This window comes from Hemitrygon akajei, chromosome 1, assembly GCF_048418815.1.
Source record: "Hemitrygon akajei chromosome 1, sHemAka1.3, whole genome shotgun sequence".
Taxonomy (NCBI): domain Eukaryota; kingdom Metazoa; phylum Chordata; class Chondrichthyes; order Myliobatiformes; family Dasyatidae; genus Hemitrygon; species Hemitrygon akajei.
The window spans coordinates 78,295,318-78,313,288 of record NC_133124.1 but is presented as its reverse complement, the minus strand read 5'-3'; the positions used below and the strand labels follow the sequence as shown (position 1 = coordinate 78,313,288).

The 17,971-nt window shown below is 37.9% G+C and overlaps 1 protein-coding gene across 11 annotated transcripts in view; it reads right to left on the bottom strand.

Moving 5' to 3' along the window:
* LOC140728102 (intermembrane lipid transfer protein VPS13B-like) overlaps positions 1-17,971 on the bottom strand; it is a 1,021,046-nt gene that overhangs the window by 965,964 nt on the left and 37,111 nt on the right. The window lies entirely within an intron of this gene.

Sequence of the window (17,971 nt, the reverse complement as noted above, 5' to 3'; positions counted from 1 at the left end):
GGTTAGAAAATCTGGGTATATTTATAACATAATCCAAACCCTCCAAATTAAACTGGGTTTGATTTTTTTTATTGATAAGAATTGTTTCCATTGCCAACACAAAATGGTACTAAATAAAACTGTTCAAATTTACATTTGTAATGCACACAACAATGCCCAATAGACTTTCATTAACATTCAGTTTTCATAAAAGATAATGCACCACCTCAATAAAGTTCAAAATCCCAATTTAAAAATTTCATTTCCTGGCACATAGATGGGTTTAAAAAAGAGGAAATAAGTGGAAAGTAATAAACACATACATTTGTAATGCATCTTCCATGCCCTTTTCAGAACATTACAGAAAACTTATCAGTATAGCCTTGAAGTATAGCTGGGTATTGTTATAACAATGTAAACATGGCATCCAATTTATGCATATCATACAATGCCATAAGGCTTACGTAATCAACGTTGGGATGTTGCCTGACGGGTTATTGCCAGCCAGGACACTAGAGATAATCTCTCTCATAGTGTTAGAACTATCCGTAAGATCGGCCAATGATAGCAAAATATTAATTCCACATTTAATTTTGGATCCATGATGGCATTCCCATGATGGTATGCAAGATCATGATTTATGCAGTAGCTAATCATCTAGATCCTGAACCAAAGCACTGCCATCATATTTTTATCTGACATATTATCTAAGCAAATTACTATCTGACAATTAATTAAACGGAAGAATGATTTATGAGGTATAACCCAATATTGTCAAACTACAAAATAATTATTACAATGATTGATGTAATATTTTTGGCTCCCTCATGGTAGGCTTATCCAGAAGATTAAGGTACATGCTATGATTGAAGACCTTACTTCGCAAAAAGATGGTATCTATGCAGCCTAATGAAAATAGAGGTGTTAGGGGTGTTATAACGAGTGTTTTATTGGAGATTTTGATGGAAGAGATTAAAATGTCATTTATTGGGAGGCAAGGTTAAAGAGGTAAAGAGATTGCAAGCTGTCAGAAATGGGGAAAGGATGGATAGTTCATCTGTATTGATATGTTTAGATAAAGTGAAAATCCCTAATAAAATTAGTTTGGAGTATCTTAGTTATAATGTACGAGCTTATATTCAGCCCCGCTTAGAAGTTACAAATGTCAGAGGTTTAGGCATGTTGCAGCAGTACGTCATGGGAAAATAAGACGTTGTAAGTGTGGTGGGGAACATAAGTATGAAGGTTGGAAAGGCGTAAAGTTTAATTGTTGTAATTGCGGAGGAGAACATAGTGCAGCTAATAGAGGATGTGAAGTGCTTAAGAAGGCAGGTGAAGTTCAACAGGTTAAAGTTCAGTTAGGTGTGTCTTATGCAGAAGCAGTTCAAAAAGTTACACCAAACATTGATAAAGTATTACCAGTCAGAGAACAGAATGTGAAGTCAGAGGGTATATGTCAGCATCATACTCCTCTTACTAAAGATACTTTTCTAGTCAATAAAACGAAGTTTGTGATGTTCATAACAGATGTGGTGAATTGTAGTGCTCAAACATCTAGTTGTACTGAGAAAATTAAAACTACTGTGAACGATGCTGAAAAGTATCTGGATATAACAGGTGTTATTTGTGAAGCTCTAAATGAAGCTCTGATGGGTGGGGTATCTGTATTTCAATCTCCTTGTGAAGGTACATAATGGGCATAAAAATATTGAAGTGAAACGTGTGAAGCCCAATTTCTAATGAGCAAGACTTTAAGTTTATTTCTGATTTATCAAATCCACCTGATGTTATATGTATTCAGGAAACCTGGTTTGTTACCACATTTAAATTTTTCCTTGCAGGATTATTTTGTACATAAATGTAATAGATTAGTTGGTAGAGGGGGTGGTGTAAGTTTTATAAGGAACTGGATAAGACACAGAGTTGTGGATGTAAATGAAGCATGAGGCACTTGTAGTAGAAGTATTTGATTCAAGAGGTAGGGGCATTAAAGTGGTAAATTTTTATAACCCTTAAGGAAAGCTCTCGATTGATTTGTTGGAAAGTATATGTAGCTCCAGCTCACTAAAGGGCATATGGTGTGGGGATCCTGACGCACGTAGTTCACTGTGGGTTTGTTCACAGAATGATGGCAATGGTTTGATTGCAGAAGAATTTTTAGATATTTCACATCTTGTGTGTCTTAATGATGGGAGGGACATGAGATTTTAAAGTTCGTAACAGTTCTGAAACTGCTATAGAAACTGTTTAGTTTCGAACATTCTGGCAGGACTGAGTGAGTGGCTTGTCATGGGAGGTGAAACATTGGGAAATGATCATTTTCCTATATTTATAAACGGGTGTGGATTTATATAGGGGAGAGAAGGCCAGTTTTAGGAGGTGGAATTTTGGTAAAGCAAATTGAGAGAGTTTGAAGGTTTTATGTGATGAATGTCAGTCAGGACTAAATGTTAAGGATGATGTGGATTTCTGCAATAAAAGGCTATGTCACATTATTCATCAAAAACTACTGTGGAAGTAATTATTATTAAAAGAGGCATTAATAGGAGAAAGGCTATACCATCATGGACTGAAGAGTGTGCAGAGGCAATTAGGGAGAGAAATAAGGCATTTAGAAACGTTTAGAAGTATCACTCTCCAACTGGCCTTATTAAGTATAAAAGGGTGGTGAGGAAAGTAGTGAAGGTTGCGACAAAGGTTTACTAGAGGGATATTGAACTTATTGAGGTGTTTGGGGACTGATTAAAAAATGGGAGGGGATGCATAGGGCTAATGATATTCCAGTATTGATTAAAGAACATAATATGATTGTTAATGAAATAGAGAAGGTTGAGTTACTCGCTCAGTCATTTGCAGCAATTCATAATCAAGATAATTTGAGTGAAGAGGCTAAACAATTTACTTAGATAAGGTTCTAAATAAATACCCTGATGTGTTGGAATCCAGCTGTAGTAATGATATTATTAGTGAAATAGTTTTCTTTGTGTGAATTTAAGCAAGCTATTAATAGTACAGGTCAGCCAGCTCCAGAAATGGATGATATACAATATTGTATATTTAAACATATAGCTGACAAGTATCAAAATAATGTTAAAATTGTTGAGTAATATTTGGAATTTAGGCCATCTTCCCTCCTCATGGAAAATGGGAGTAGTAGTGCCTACTTTAACACCTGGATCCTTCTAGTCAGATTCTTCTACTTATAGACCAATATCACTAACGTCCCATTTGTGTAAACTTATGGAACATATAGTAATAGAGCAGTTGAATTATATTTTGGAGAGAAGAGGTGACATAGTGTTTTAGCAAGTGCAGATTTCAGAAGGGTAAATGATACTGGATTCAGTTTTATATTTGGAAAATAATATTAGGAAAGTACAGATAAATAAAGAAGTTGTAAAAGCAGTATTCTTTGATTTTGAAAAACACGATATGGAGGGAGGGTCTTTTGATTAAATTATGGAAATTAGGAGTGAGAGAAAGGCTATATAAATTTTTTTGAGTTTTTTATCTGGATGGTCAATCCAGACAAGGGTAGGAAATGCATACAGGTGGCCCCCATTTTTCGAACATTCGTTTTACAACAGCTCGCTGTTATGAAAGACCTACATTAGTACCTGTATTTGCTAACCAAAGAGGATTTTCGCTTTTATGAAAAAAAAGACACCCGCTTTATACGTGTGTTTACCCAGAGAAAGACTACCATGACCATGAAGCCTTGTGTGGGCAGTTATATGTGCATGCGTGTACATGCGTATGCGTGTATGTGCCGATTTTTTTTCTCCTAATCAATTTTGGCTCACTGTCATCCTGATTCTGATAAGTGAAACTACACCATACATACAATATTTCTAATTCATATAGGCTGTATATTTATCATATCATTCTTGCTTTTACTATATGTTTGTGTTATTTTAGGTTTTATGTGTTATTTGGTAAGATTTGGTAGGTTATTTTTTGGGTCTGGGAACGCTCAAAAATGTTTCCATATAAATTAATAGTAATTGTTTCTTCGCTTTACAACATTTCGGCTTACAAACAGTTTCATAGGAATGCTCTACCATCGGATAGCGGGGGAAACTTATATTTGGGTTTTTATGAGAGAGAATGGGACTCCACAAGGTAGTATTTCTAGCCTTTTATTGTTTAATATTATGATTAATGATATTTTGTCTGAGATAGGTATTGTGGTGGGTAAATCATTTTTCGTAGATGGTGGGACTTTGTGGATAAGAGGAAAAAAATCAATTTACCTGTATATAGGATGAAATTAGCAATTAATAAGGCTGAACAGTGGGCAAATAGATGGAGTTTTAAGCTTTCAGTAGCTAAAACACAAGTTATATGTTTTACAAAGAGGATCAATTGACATGCACTTAATTTGAAATTATATAGTCAAGCTCTTGAAGTGTCAGTGGTAAGATTTCTTAGCATGTGGTTGGATAATAAGCTGAAATTGAAGCACCACATCAATAAGATAATTGACAATGTAAAGAGCCATTAAATAACCTGGGTGTCTATGTGGGAGTTCATGAGATGCTACACAAAAATTTCTGTTGACCATATATGAGGAGTGATTGATAAGTTCGTGGCCTAGGGTAGGAGTCAATTTTTAAAAACCTAGCTCATTCATTTTTCAAGAGCAAACACGAGGAAATCTGCAGATGCTGGAAATTCGAACAACACACACAAAATGCTGGTGGAACACAGCAGGCCAGGCAGCATCTATAGGGGAAGGGTCTCGGCCCAAAACGTCGACAGCGCTCCTCCCTATAGATACTACCTGGCCTGCTGTGTTCCACCAGCATTTTGTGTGTGTTGTTCATTTATTTTTCAACATAGTCCCCTCCTACATTTACACACTTAGTCCAGCGGTCGTGGAGCATACGGATCTTGGACCTCCAGAAAGAGTCCACAGCAGGAGTGATTGATAAATTTGTGGCCTAAGGTAGAAGAGATGAGTTATACAGCTCTCGTTACATGCACATGCAGTTCAACTCTTTGATTAATCTCTTTTTCAGAAAGTCTGAAGTTAATAACTCATCAGTTAATAATTCATTGGGGTGACTGATAAGTTCGTGGCCTCAGGTAGAAGGAGATGACTTATTAACTTCAAACTTTCTGCATAATCACTCAAAGAGTTTACCTGCATGTGATGTAACAGGAGCTGTATAACTCATCTCCTTCTACTTTAGGCCATGAACTTATCAATCACCCTCTGTGGACAATTTCTGGAAGTCCAAGATCAGTATGCTCCACGACCGCTGGACTAAGTGTGTAAATGTAGGAGGGGACTATGTTGAAAAATAAATGGGCTAGGTTTTCTAAAATTGACTCCTTCTACCTTAGGCCACAAACTTATCAATCACCCCTCGTATATTTATTTAATTAGATGGTCATTTGATGATGGCTGTGTGGCTTAAGAATCAGTGTCATCTTCAAATTTAAAATATTTGGATGTGATACAAGCACAGGCTTTAAGACTGTGCTGTGGCAAAGTAAGGTCGTCGCCTGTTTCAGCTTTACTGGTTGAAATGGGACAATTACCTTTACAGTTACACAAGATGAAGTTGTTTTTAACATACTGGGTTAAAAAGGGGGCAGAGGAATGATCACCCTGTTAAAAGTGTTGGGAATATCACATGAAGAGTGTTTATACTTTTGGGTGGCTGGGTTCTCATCCCGCTAAGATTATGGGTTTGTTGGATTATCTAATTTGTCCCACTTTAGCTTTTTTGGTAAACTCACCGTAGTTTTTTTCCCCCAATGGCTTTAGTTGATTTTAGGCTGTGTGATTTAATGAAATCTAAGGATCCTGATATGCCTGCAAACCTATTGGTTCAGGAACATTACATAAGAATATAAGAAATAGGAGCAGGAGTAAGCTATCCGGCCCATCGAGCCTGCCCCGCCATTCAATAAGATCATGGCTGATCTATCCGTAAACTCAGCTCCATCTACCTGCCTTTTCCCCATAACCCTTAATTCCCTTACTATGTAAAAACCTATCTCACTGTACCTTAAATATATTTAGTGAAGAAGCCTCAATGGCTTCCCTGGGCAGAGCATTCCACAGATTTACCACTCTCTGGGAAAAACAGTTTCTCCTCATCTCCAAATTGTCAATGTAAATGGTAAACAGCTGCAGGCCCAGCACCAACCCCTGCGGCACCCCACTCACCACCAACTACCAACTCTCTGCCTTCTATTGGTTAACCAATCCACTATCCATGCCAATACACTTCCCCCGACTCCATGCATCCATATCTTATTTATAAGTCTCTTGTGTGGCACCTTACTGAACGCCTTCTGGAAATCCAAGTATATGACATCCTCCTGTTCCCCTCTATCCACTGCAATCATTATGTCCTTAAAGAACTCCAGTAAGCTTGTCAAATAGGGCCTGCCCTTTCTGCATTCACACTGCGTCTGTCTAAAGGAACCACTCCTTTTTAAATGTTTCTCTATTTCTTCCTTAATGCTTCAAGCATTTTCCCAACTACAGACATTAAGCTAACTGGCCTATAGTTGACCGTCTTTTGCCTACATCCTTTTTCAAAATGTGGCGTGACATTAGCTGTCTTCCAATCCGCCAGGACCTGCCTAGAGTCTAGAGAGTTTTGGTAAATGATTACCAACACATCTATTATAACCTCCGCCAATTCCTTCAGCACCCTGGGATGCATCCCATCAGGACCAGGGGACATCTACCTTCAGGCCCTCTAGTTTGCTCATCACTATCTCTTGAGTGATAGTGATTTTATCAAGGTCCTCACCTCCCATTTTGTTCATAACATCCTTCTTTGGTATATTAGACGTGTCATCTACCGTGAAGACCGACACAAAATAGTCGTTCAATGCCTCAGCCATTTCCTTATCACCCAATATCAATTTCCCCTTCTCATCTTCCAAGGGACCTAAGTTGACTTTAGCCACCCTCTTCTGCTTTATATATTTATATAAACTTTTGCTATCTGTTTTTATATTTTGTGCTAATTTACTTTCATACTCTATCTTCCCTTTCCTTATTTCTTGTTCAGTTGTTCCTTGTTGCTTTTTAAAGTTTTCCCAATCCTCCGGACTCCCACTACTCTTTGCGACTTTGTACACATGGGCTTTTAATTTGATACTATCTTTTATTTCCTTAGTCATCCAGGGCAGGCTCTCCCCACACTTACTGCCCTTACTTTTGACTGGAATATACTTTTGTTGAGCACTGTGAAACATCTCTTTGAAAGTATTCCACTGTTCCTCAACTGTCCTACCAAATAGACTGTGCTTCCAATCCACGTTAGCCAACTCCTCCCTCATCCCGTTGTAGTCTTCCTTGTTCAAGCATAATACACTAGTTTTAGATCTAACTATTTCATCCTCCATCTGCATGTGAAATTCAGTCATACTATGATCACTCTTTCCAAGAGGATCCCTGGCTACAAGATTGTTAATCTTACCTGTCTCATTGCACAGGACTAGATCTAAGATAGTATTTTCCCCTGTAGGTTCACTAACACGCTGTTCAAGAAAGCCATCATGGATGCATTCTATGAAGTCCTCCTCAAGACTTCCTTGACCAACCTGATTCACCCAATTTATGTGGAAGTTAAAATCCCCCATGACAACTGCTGTTCTGTTCTTACAAACCTCAGATATTTCTTGGTGAATCACCTCTGCCACTGCAATATTTCTATTAGGTGTCTTACAGACAACACCCATCAGTGATTTTTCTCTTTACTATTCTTAATCTCTACCCAGATGGACTCAACATTCTGCTCCGTAGATCTTATATCGTCTCTCACAATCGTCCTGATCTCACCCCTTATCAAGAGCGCCACCCCACCTCCTCTGCCTTCCTGTCTATCTTTCCATATTACCTCATACCCTTGGATATTTAATTCCCAGTCATCTTCACCTTGCAACCAGCTTTCTGTAGTGGCCACTAAATCATATGCTTTGGTACTAACCTGTGCCATAAGTTCACTAACATTGTTTCTAATACTATGGGCATTTAAATAAACAGCCCTTATACTCATTGTCCTTTTAGAATGTAGTGACCTATTGTGATACGTTAAGCATTTTTACTGATGGATCAGAAGATAATTTAACAGGGAATGTCAGTGTGGCTATTTTTGTACCTGAATTACAGACAGCAATAAAGAAACTTCTTACTAACTATTTATCAGTGTACAGTTGGCCCTCCTTATCCGCAGGGGATTGGTTCTGGGACCTCACACGGACACCAAAAAACACGGATGCTCAAGTCGGTGGACTTTGTAACCCAGCGGAGCTCCAGACCTTATTTAACCTGTCTCAGTGCAGTGGACTTTAGGACCCAGCGGAGCTCAGGACCCACCGCCCGCAGTGTTTCTGTTCCGGAAAACAATCATGATTGAAAATAAAGTGGAAATAACAAAGTGATCAGAAAGAGGTGAAACACCATTGGTCATTGGAAATGCGTTAGGCTACAGTCGGTCAACGATCGGAACAATTTTAAAGGATAAAGTGAGAATAATGGAGCATGTGAAGGCCTGCCCCGTTGAAAGCTACAATTATTACTAAGCAACACAGTGGTTTAATTATTGAAATAGATACGTTTCTTAAGTGTTTTAAATGCATAGACAGGTAAAATATATATTATATACTAAGACAAATGTTTGACTAACCAACGCTAAATAATACATACCAGATGTACCCGTTCCAACTTAAGTACAAATCCAACTTAAAAACTACCTATACTTTAAATCATCTCTAGATTACTTATAGTACCTATACAATGTAAATGCTATGTAAATAGTTGTTATACTGTATTGCTTAGGGAATAATGACAAGAAAAAAGAAGTCTGTGCATGCTGAAACAACAAGTGCTGGAGGGAGAACTACAGGGTTTTCCCGATCCGCGTTTGGTTGAATCCGCGCATGCGGAACCGGCGGATAAGGAGGGCCAACTGTATACTGCAGAACTGATTACCATCATTTGGGTTTACAGTGGGTGGAGGAAATCTGTCCTTGCAGAGTTATTTGTTCTGATTCCTTTTCAGTTTTGACTAGCCTTAAAACAGGTCATTCTAGCAGTAGGTCACATTTACTGCTGGAAGCTCTTTAAACTTTATTTCACATTCAAATTATTGGTCTATATGCCTTCGTCTTATGGGTCCCTGCACATAGAGGTACTAAGGGGAATGAGCAGGTTGATTGTTTGGCACAAAAAGCTGTTAAAATTTATCTGTGGATATAGCCCTTAGCAAGTCAGATGCTAAGGGATTGATGGGGTTAAGATTTAGGGGATTATGGCAAGACTTGGGGGGAAATGGGCATAAGGGAAGACAGAATACATAATACAGAATACTTTACAGAATACATAAAACTGCTGGATTGATGGGAAAAGGGGACAAGACAAGAAGGGAAGGAATTATATTGACGAGACAGAATTGAGCATACAATGCTTAATTATTCCTTGTATCTTGACGGAAAATATCACTCTGGGGTGCGTAAGTTTTGTCATCATTATGGAACAGTTCAACACATTATTTTACAATATAGAGCATATAAGGGTGAAAGAAAGCAAATGCAGGCTGCACTACTGCCTATGAGGAGTTGACAGTTTTCATTTAAAAACTTTAAGTTATGGAAGTGACTTTAATTCACAAAATTGTTTTTCACTATTTAAAATCTATAGGCTTTCTGGGGTAATTTAGTTTTCATTTGATAAAGAAATAGTCGGGGTTTTATTTTCCAACTCTCGACACCACACTCCAGTCCAGACAGTGGTAGAAATGCAGCTTTAAGTTAGACTACCAACTGCCATTAAAAGTCAGAAGAAGAAGAAGAAGAAGAAGAATAACGAAGAGGGAGGGAGGGTGTGGTAAGGTACGGTGTTATTACTTCAGACTGATGTTTTGGAGCTGCAGTCCTAGAGGTCTGATGGCATATTTCTGTATTTTCTCTTTTTGTCATTTTTGTTATTTTGACATTTTTTGCACAGTAAATATTTTTGCAATTTTTCTAAAAATGTTTTGCACCTCTGGCACACCATAAACACCTCTACACTGAATTGTGCTACTGCAGCCAGCCACCTGATTTTTTTTAAATCCACACCTACATAAGGGCACACGACCCTCACCAAAACCCACGGCGTGACACTATTATACTTCATTCCAGTTTTACATACCAGTGACTGACTAAATACAAAGATCGGGAATTCTTTCTGAACCTTCATCAACCTCTTATCTCCACTTAATACAAATGAGTATTTCAACATAATTAATAAAGTTGCCTGGAATTTCAGCCCATAGATCATCGATATGCTAATGAGCATATACAATAATAAAACTTTTATAGCAATCAATGGCTCAGTTGACATTCATAAACCACTTCAATCACAATTTTAAAAGCGTAGCCAAATTTTCTGCTAATATAAAAATAGCAACTTATCAGGAAACTAAGAAGCTGCAAAGGGATGTTAAGTGTGCAGGCAAAAAGATGTTGGCATACAGAGCATATTACAGGAAAAGGTAGGTTATTGACTTCAAAGGAAAAACAAAAAAAAACAAATCAAATGAAGGGATGCCATAAAATATTGTGGTACAAAGGTTCCTGGGATATGAAGTACAAGTATTTACTAATGCAATATTGGCTTTAATTTCAGCGCATTCCGAATCATTGCACCATTGTCTGGTCTGGAGCTTCCAATGCACAGGACTGAAAAAGGCTGCAGAGGATTGTAGATTGAGCCAGCTCAATCATGGACACAAGTCTCTCCACCATCAAGGACATCTTCAAAAGACAGAATATCATTAAGGACCCTCATCATCCGGAGACATGGCCTCGTTCCATTACTACCATAGGGGAGGAGGTACAAGGCCCTGAATGTTTTAGGAACAGCTTCTCCCCTTCTGCCATCAGATTTCAGGATAGTCAGAGCACAGCACAGAGAAGATTGACTGAGTTAGTTCCTGAAATGGAGTTGACATGTCTTACTGAAACATGTAAAGTTTTCAGCAGATGTTGGAAGGATATTTCCCCCATGTGGGTTCATACAGCTAATGGGAATAGTTTCAACATGAAGGTTCAACCATTTCACAAATCTTCAAAATTCTTTATACCAGAGAGCTGAAAAAGCAGTTTTTAAACAAACACTTAAACAACAAGGGAACCAAATAGTGGGAAGAGTGCACGAAAGTCGGGCTGAGAACCCAAGGTTGAATCAGCCATGATTTTAGCAATCGAGAGAGCAGACTTGAGTGGCCAACTGGTGTATTCCTGCTTAAGTTCTTAATAATTTGAAAATACATGAAATATAATTGAAAAAATCTTTCCCCCAGAAAGATATATTAGCATATAGTTAAATCATCAAGACATTTTCAATAAAATAAAAAAACAATTCAAAGTTTTAGCTAGAGGAACAAGACTTGTCTGGCTTGTTATCTAGATCCTTTTTTGACACAAGTAGAACTAAATAAACACTAAAAAAAATAGAAATAGTAACTATTCTTGACTTTGGACCAGTGCAAATTGCGGTCCTGTTAAATGAAAAGTTAAAAAATACTCTATTCACACTGAAATTAGGCTACAAGTTTGCTCACAAAACAAACTTCAAAATTTCAAACAAATCAGTTACATCCCCTCCATCAGGCTTAATTGAAGCTTCCCCATGAAGCAACATGCTCTGTCCAACTCTTGTAACAGCAAACATCCCCCAAAATAAGCAAACTCTGGGTAAATGACTGCTCATCTTTGGAGTCTGGGCCAGAGTTCTTAAATACTGAGATAGACATCAGATTACATTAACTGGAAAGAATAGTTACCTCATTCAAGAACAAAACACAATCTGTCAGTGAATGTCACCAAACAAGGAAAAGCTAAATAAACCACAGAAGTCAACCCCCTGCAGATTACATCTGTGTTTAAAGAAAAAACTATAGAAAGGCAATGAAGTAACAACTGCAATCTGAAGTAATTACAAACATACACCAGTGATGAGAAATTATGCACCACAGGTCTTAAACACAATAGCTACTGACTTAGTTGAGACAATGCAATTTAGAGCAGAGAAGATCTAGTCTGCAACACTCTATGAAGAAAGAAATCACAACCTGAATGAAAGAAAACCAAAACAAATTATTTCATGCTTTTTTTAAAAAAAAATGCACCTAATATTCAACTGTAGAATTTTTAAAAAATCTATTAACAATACTTGAGGCATAACCAAACTTAAACCACAAAAAGGCAAGTTTTAAAGAATGCTTTAAAAATAATAATAGGTAACTCCAGAGCTTTGGACTTGGCAGTCAAAGGTAAAGTCTTTTAACCAAGACTTGAGTCTCCTGCTCTAGGTTCTAACTACATTTTCAATTTTCTTAATGTATTTGAATTCATCAGACAAAAAAGCCAGGCTTCAGAAAATAGACAAACAGTAAAAAGAAAGAGAGACATTGATGGCATTGAAAATGTTTCTCTAATTAAAATTTTATCATAATATTATCATGATTTCCCCCTCACCACAGCTACCAAAGAATTACTCAATTGATTCAGTGCAGAAGATTCAGCACATCATGCCAATGCTGCCACTTTGAAAGAACTATCCACTTTGCTTCACTCTCAAAGGACATTAAGAATGGAAGTTGTGATATAATGTTGCAGTTGGAATGTCATATTCCAGTTGTACAAGACAGTGAGGCCACACTTAAGAGCTCTGTGTACAGTTTCAGTCACTCTGTTATAAGAAAGATGTGGCTAAACTGGAAAGAGTGCAGAAAAGATTTATGAGGATGTTGCTAGGACTAGAGGACCTATGTTATAAAAAGAGGTCTTTATTCCTTTGAACGAAGGAAAATGAGGGACAACGTCAGAGAAGTGTTTAAAATTATGGGAAAGATAGATGAGGTGAATGACAACAGTTCTTTTTTTCCCCAGGATAAGGGGAGTCCAAAACTAGAGGCATAGATTTAGGGTGAAAGGGAAGAGCTTTAGAAGGAACCGAAGGGGGAATTTACTATCTTGCAGAGGGTGATGAATAAATACAATGAGCAGCCAGAGCAAGTACAAAAGTATCATTTAAGAAGCACTTGGAGAGGTACATGGAAGGAAGGGGCCTGGATGGATATGAGCTGAACGCAGGAAATTGGGTTTGGCTAGGTGGACAAGATGATCAGCATGGTCTTTTTGGGTGGAAGAACCTGTATCCTTGCTGTATTGGTCTATAAAAGACCACATGCTCTTTTCCTATCAGCCTAAAAATTCATCCTTCTTACTGAAAGACATTTTTGTATCTGCTTTCACTTCACTTTTGAGCAATGCACAAATACAAGCCAAATAACTTCTTTCCTTCATTTCACCTTGTATTATTCTGTCATATCTACAGTATGTCCTCTGATTACTGAACTATACAAATTTAAGAAACAATTACTTGTTCCATATAAACTATAGCTATTAATGAGTTTGAACCCTAATCAAATCTTCTCCAACTCATAAATAATAGTCTTGTTTCTAATCTCTCCATTTAATTAAAATACCTCATTTTTGTTGTCTTCTTTCAAAGGCAGTGAAATCTTCCAATTACCTATCCATTAGTTAATGAGTATTTTATAATGCTTACATATAACATCTTTGTTTTTGTAATCTATGCCATTATTTTATAAAATCCACAATTTTATAATTTTAACAGTTTTTAACAATTTGACTTTATTCTTTTAACTTTTCAGGAGATACACACCTTCTACCCCAGCTGCTCCAATTCCATTCCCACCAGTTTACCTCCAGTTCCTACACCGTCTTAAAAACTGTATATTCACAAACACAGGAAAATCTGCAGATGCTGGAAATTCAAATCAACACATACAAATGCTGGAGGAACTCAGGCAGCATCTATGGAAAAGAGTAAACAGCCGACGTTTTAGGCCAAGACCCTTCTTCAGGACTGAAAAGGAAGGGGATGTCAGAGTAAGAAGGTGGGGGAAGAGAAGGAAGAAGTACAAAATGGCAGTTGATAGGGGAAACCGGGGGGGAGGGGTGAAGTAAAGAGCTGGAAGTTGTTTAGCGAAAGAGATAAAGGACTGGAGAAGGGGGTATCTGATAGGAGAGGACAGAAGATCATGAAAGAAAGGTAAGCGGGAGGAGCACCAGAGGGAGGTGATCAGCAAGTAAGGAAATAAGGTGAGACAAGGAAACAGGGATGGGGAATGGTGAAGGAGAGAGTGGGGGAGGCAATTACCGGAAGGTCGAGAAATTGAGGCTACCCAAATGGAATATAAGGTGTGGGAATGGGAAGTGGAATTGAAATGGGTGGCTACAGGAAGATCCCACTTTTTTCTGACTGACAGGGCATAGGTGCATTTCTTTCAATTCCACTTTCCATTCTTATTCCAACATGTCAGTCCATGGCCAGCTTAACTGCTGCAATGAGGCCACACTCAGGCTGGGGGAGCAACACCTCATATTCCATCTGGGTAGCCTCCAAACTGATGGCATGAACATCAATTTCCTGAACTTTCGGTAATTGCCCTATCCCCCTTCCCTCACCATTCCTCATTCCTGTTTCCCTCTCTCACCTTATCTCCTACTTGCCCATCACCTCCCTCTAGTGCTCCTCCCCTTCCTTTTCTTCCATGGTCTTCTATCCTCTCCTATCAGACTCCCCTTCTACAGTCCTTTTAACTCTTTCACCTATCAACTTCCCAGCTCTTTACTTCAATCCCCTTCCCCTCTCCCAATTTCAATGATCACCCACCACCTTGTACTTCTTCCTCCCCTCTCCCCACCTTCTGACTCTTGACTTCTCCCCTTCCTTTCCAACACTGTTATATTGTTTGTTAGGAAAGGGAATTAAATTCTTTACATGGATGCTGTCTGGCCTAGTGACCATTTCTAGTATTTAATGTTTTATTCCAGATTTCTAGCACCTACAGCTTTATTACATTTGCACTATTTTGAAATTGTAACAGAGTAAACAATAGATGCAGTTTATAATAATTTCCTAAAGGCCTTCAATAAGGTGCCACATAAAAGGTTACTGCTCTTAGTCTTGGTAGTACCACATTAACATGGACAACAAATTGGTACTGAAAAGAAATTAGTTCAGAGTGACAAGTTGAAACGAGTGGGGTGTTACAGGAATCTATGTTGGTGCCACTATTTCCATTAATATCTTGGATAAAGGGACCCAGATTATCACAGCCATATTTGCAAGAATGCTCCTGTCCAGAGGGATAGGTCTATCCACTATGTCCTAAATGTAAATGAATACAAAGTTGGCATATTGCAAATAATTACAAAAGCAGATAGAATATTGACCCTTATCACAAAACATATCAAGACATAGAAAATATGCTGTAGTTTTGACAATATTTCAAAGAAAATTTGCTTTTTCTTTTCATAGCCAAATTTTTTAAAAGTGTAAAAGTTTTTTCTCTCAAATAAAAAGCAGTTTTAATATGACAACTATGATCTTTTAAACTAAGATCACTAGGCACCACAATGGCAAATCTTCTTAGTCATATCAGTGCCATTCTATTAGCAATTTCACAATTGGGAGAGCCATTGTACCAAATAGAAAGATTTTTTTAAAATTAAGATTTTGCCATCAAATTCATGCATATTTTGTTTGCAATCAACATCTTTAATGTTGCATGGTGGTTAGTGTAATGGTTTACAGTGCCAGTGATTGACGTTCAGTTCCTACTGTCGTCTGTAAGGAGTTGGTATGTTCTCCCCGTGACTGTGTGGATTTCCTCTGGCTGCTTGGGTGTCTTCCCATGTTCCAAAGGTGTATGGGACACAGCCTCAGAATAGAAGTGTGTCTTTTTAGAAAAACAATGAGGAGAAATTTCTTTAGCCAGAGAGTGGTGAATCTGTGGAATTCTTTGCCACAGGCAGCTGTTGAAGCCAAGTCTTTATGTATATTTAAGGCAGAGGTTGATAGATTTTTGATTGGTCAGGGCATGATAGGATACAGGGACAAGGCAGGAGATTGGGGATGAGTGGAAAATTGGATCAGCCATGATGAAATGATGGAGCAGATTTGATGGGCCAAATGGTCTAATTCTGGTCCTGTGTCTTATGGGTTAGGATTAATAAATTAATGGCATGTTATGTCAGTGCCCAAAGCATGGTGATATTTGCAGGCTGCCTCTTCCAATTCCTCGGTCTATGCTGATCATTGACATAAATGACGCATCTCACTGTATGTTTTGATGTTTGATGTACATGTGACAAATAAAGCTAATCTTTATCTTTAATTTATAATCAATGTTCAAATGTTGGTTATAACACTCATGCTGTAGTACTTTAATCTGTTTCTAGCAACTACTTAGCTGCATTCCAAGTTTTTTATTGTGTTGATCCTTAGGCAGGATTTGGTTGATTGAACTCCTCAACCTTTCTGTTACTGAATAAACAATATTTCCAATCCCAGGAGTATAGTTTAAAGGAAATAAGCTATATGAATAGAGCAAGAAGCTCCCTGAAAGGTTACCAACTAGAGTTGCAGGTGCCTTTTATTAAAGTTTGTAAATTATTAATCTCTCGTGGTGTATGTCAGTGGATGCTCAGTTAGTGGCAGTCTCATTTCTGAGTCAGATTGCTGATGGCCTGAGTTGCACATGGAGGGTTATCAGCATGAAATTTAGGCTGTCTCTGCAGTACTGCTCTAAGGAAGTGTTGTGCTTTTGGAAATTCCACCTTTAAAAAACATGGCATTAAATTCAGACATTAGAATTTTATATTTAGTAAAATAAGGCCCAGTGTTTATTCTACACTACTGAAACAGAGTTTCTGGTCACATTCACATAGATATTTATGGAAACTTGCTGTGTGCAAATCAGTAGTAGTATTTTCAACATTTTAATCCAGTGACAATACTTTAAGCAGAATCAGGTTTGTCAGTGACTTGTGGGAGGAGAAATTTGTTTTGCAGCAGCAGTAAAGTTCAAAGACGTGAAATTGTGATAAATTCCAAATAAATAAATAAATAGTGCAAAAATAAGAATCACAAAGTAGTGTTTGTGAGTTTATTCAAAAATCCGATGGTGAAGAATTTGAAGGTGTCCCTAAATCATTGAGTTTCTGTGTTCATGTTCTTGGGGCAGCACAGTAGCATAGCAGTCAGTGCAATTGCTTTACAACATCAATAATTCCTGCCACTGTCTGTAAGAAGTTTGTATGTTATCCCTGTAGCCATGTGGGTTTCCTCCAGGTGCTCCCCGTTACTTCCATTTTCCAAAGATGTAAGGTTTATTGAATTGTGAGCATGCTATTTTGGTGCTGGAAGCATGAAGACACTTGCGGGTTGCCCCAATGCGGTCCTTGGACATTGTTGGTCATTTGATGCAAAATGACACAGCTCAATGAGTATTGAAGCTGCATTGCTCTCCTTGTGGAAGTACACAATTCAGCAGCAAGCCAAACTCCACTCAGTTGAATACAGGAGTTAGGATATTGCTCCAAGCTCCATATGCTTTATTGGGCAGTACTAATATATATAATTGAGTAAGAGTAAAACAGAGAGAGAAACAGAAAAGTACCATAAGTACCCGTTGCCTTGCAGCTATACCCAATCATGGGGAAAGCTTCAGGAATAAACCCTAAGGAAAAATCTAGAGCTGGAGTCTCTAAGGCAGCCTTACGTTGAGTTCAGTGCTGACTGGCAACTCCTGCAATGTCGCTGGAGTCAAGCTATATCGGTCTCTGCTCTTCCTTTGGGTTCATTTGCTGCATGGAGAGGTGGAGCCTGCTGCAATTGAATACAGGTTAGGATATTGCTCCAGGCTCCACACGCTTTATTGGGCAGCCCACACATATACAATTGAATAAGAGTAAAACTGAGAGAGAAACAGAAATATATTGATCATATATACTATTGAATGAATTGTTCTAGCTCTGGGCAAAATATAAATAAGGTTAATCAAGTTAATAGGTTAGATTGTACTTTAGTTGTATAGAAAGACTGTTGCTAAGAATGTTGACATTCATGAAAAATTATAACAATCTGATGAATAGCCAA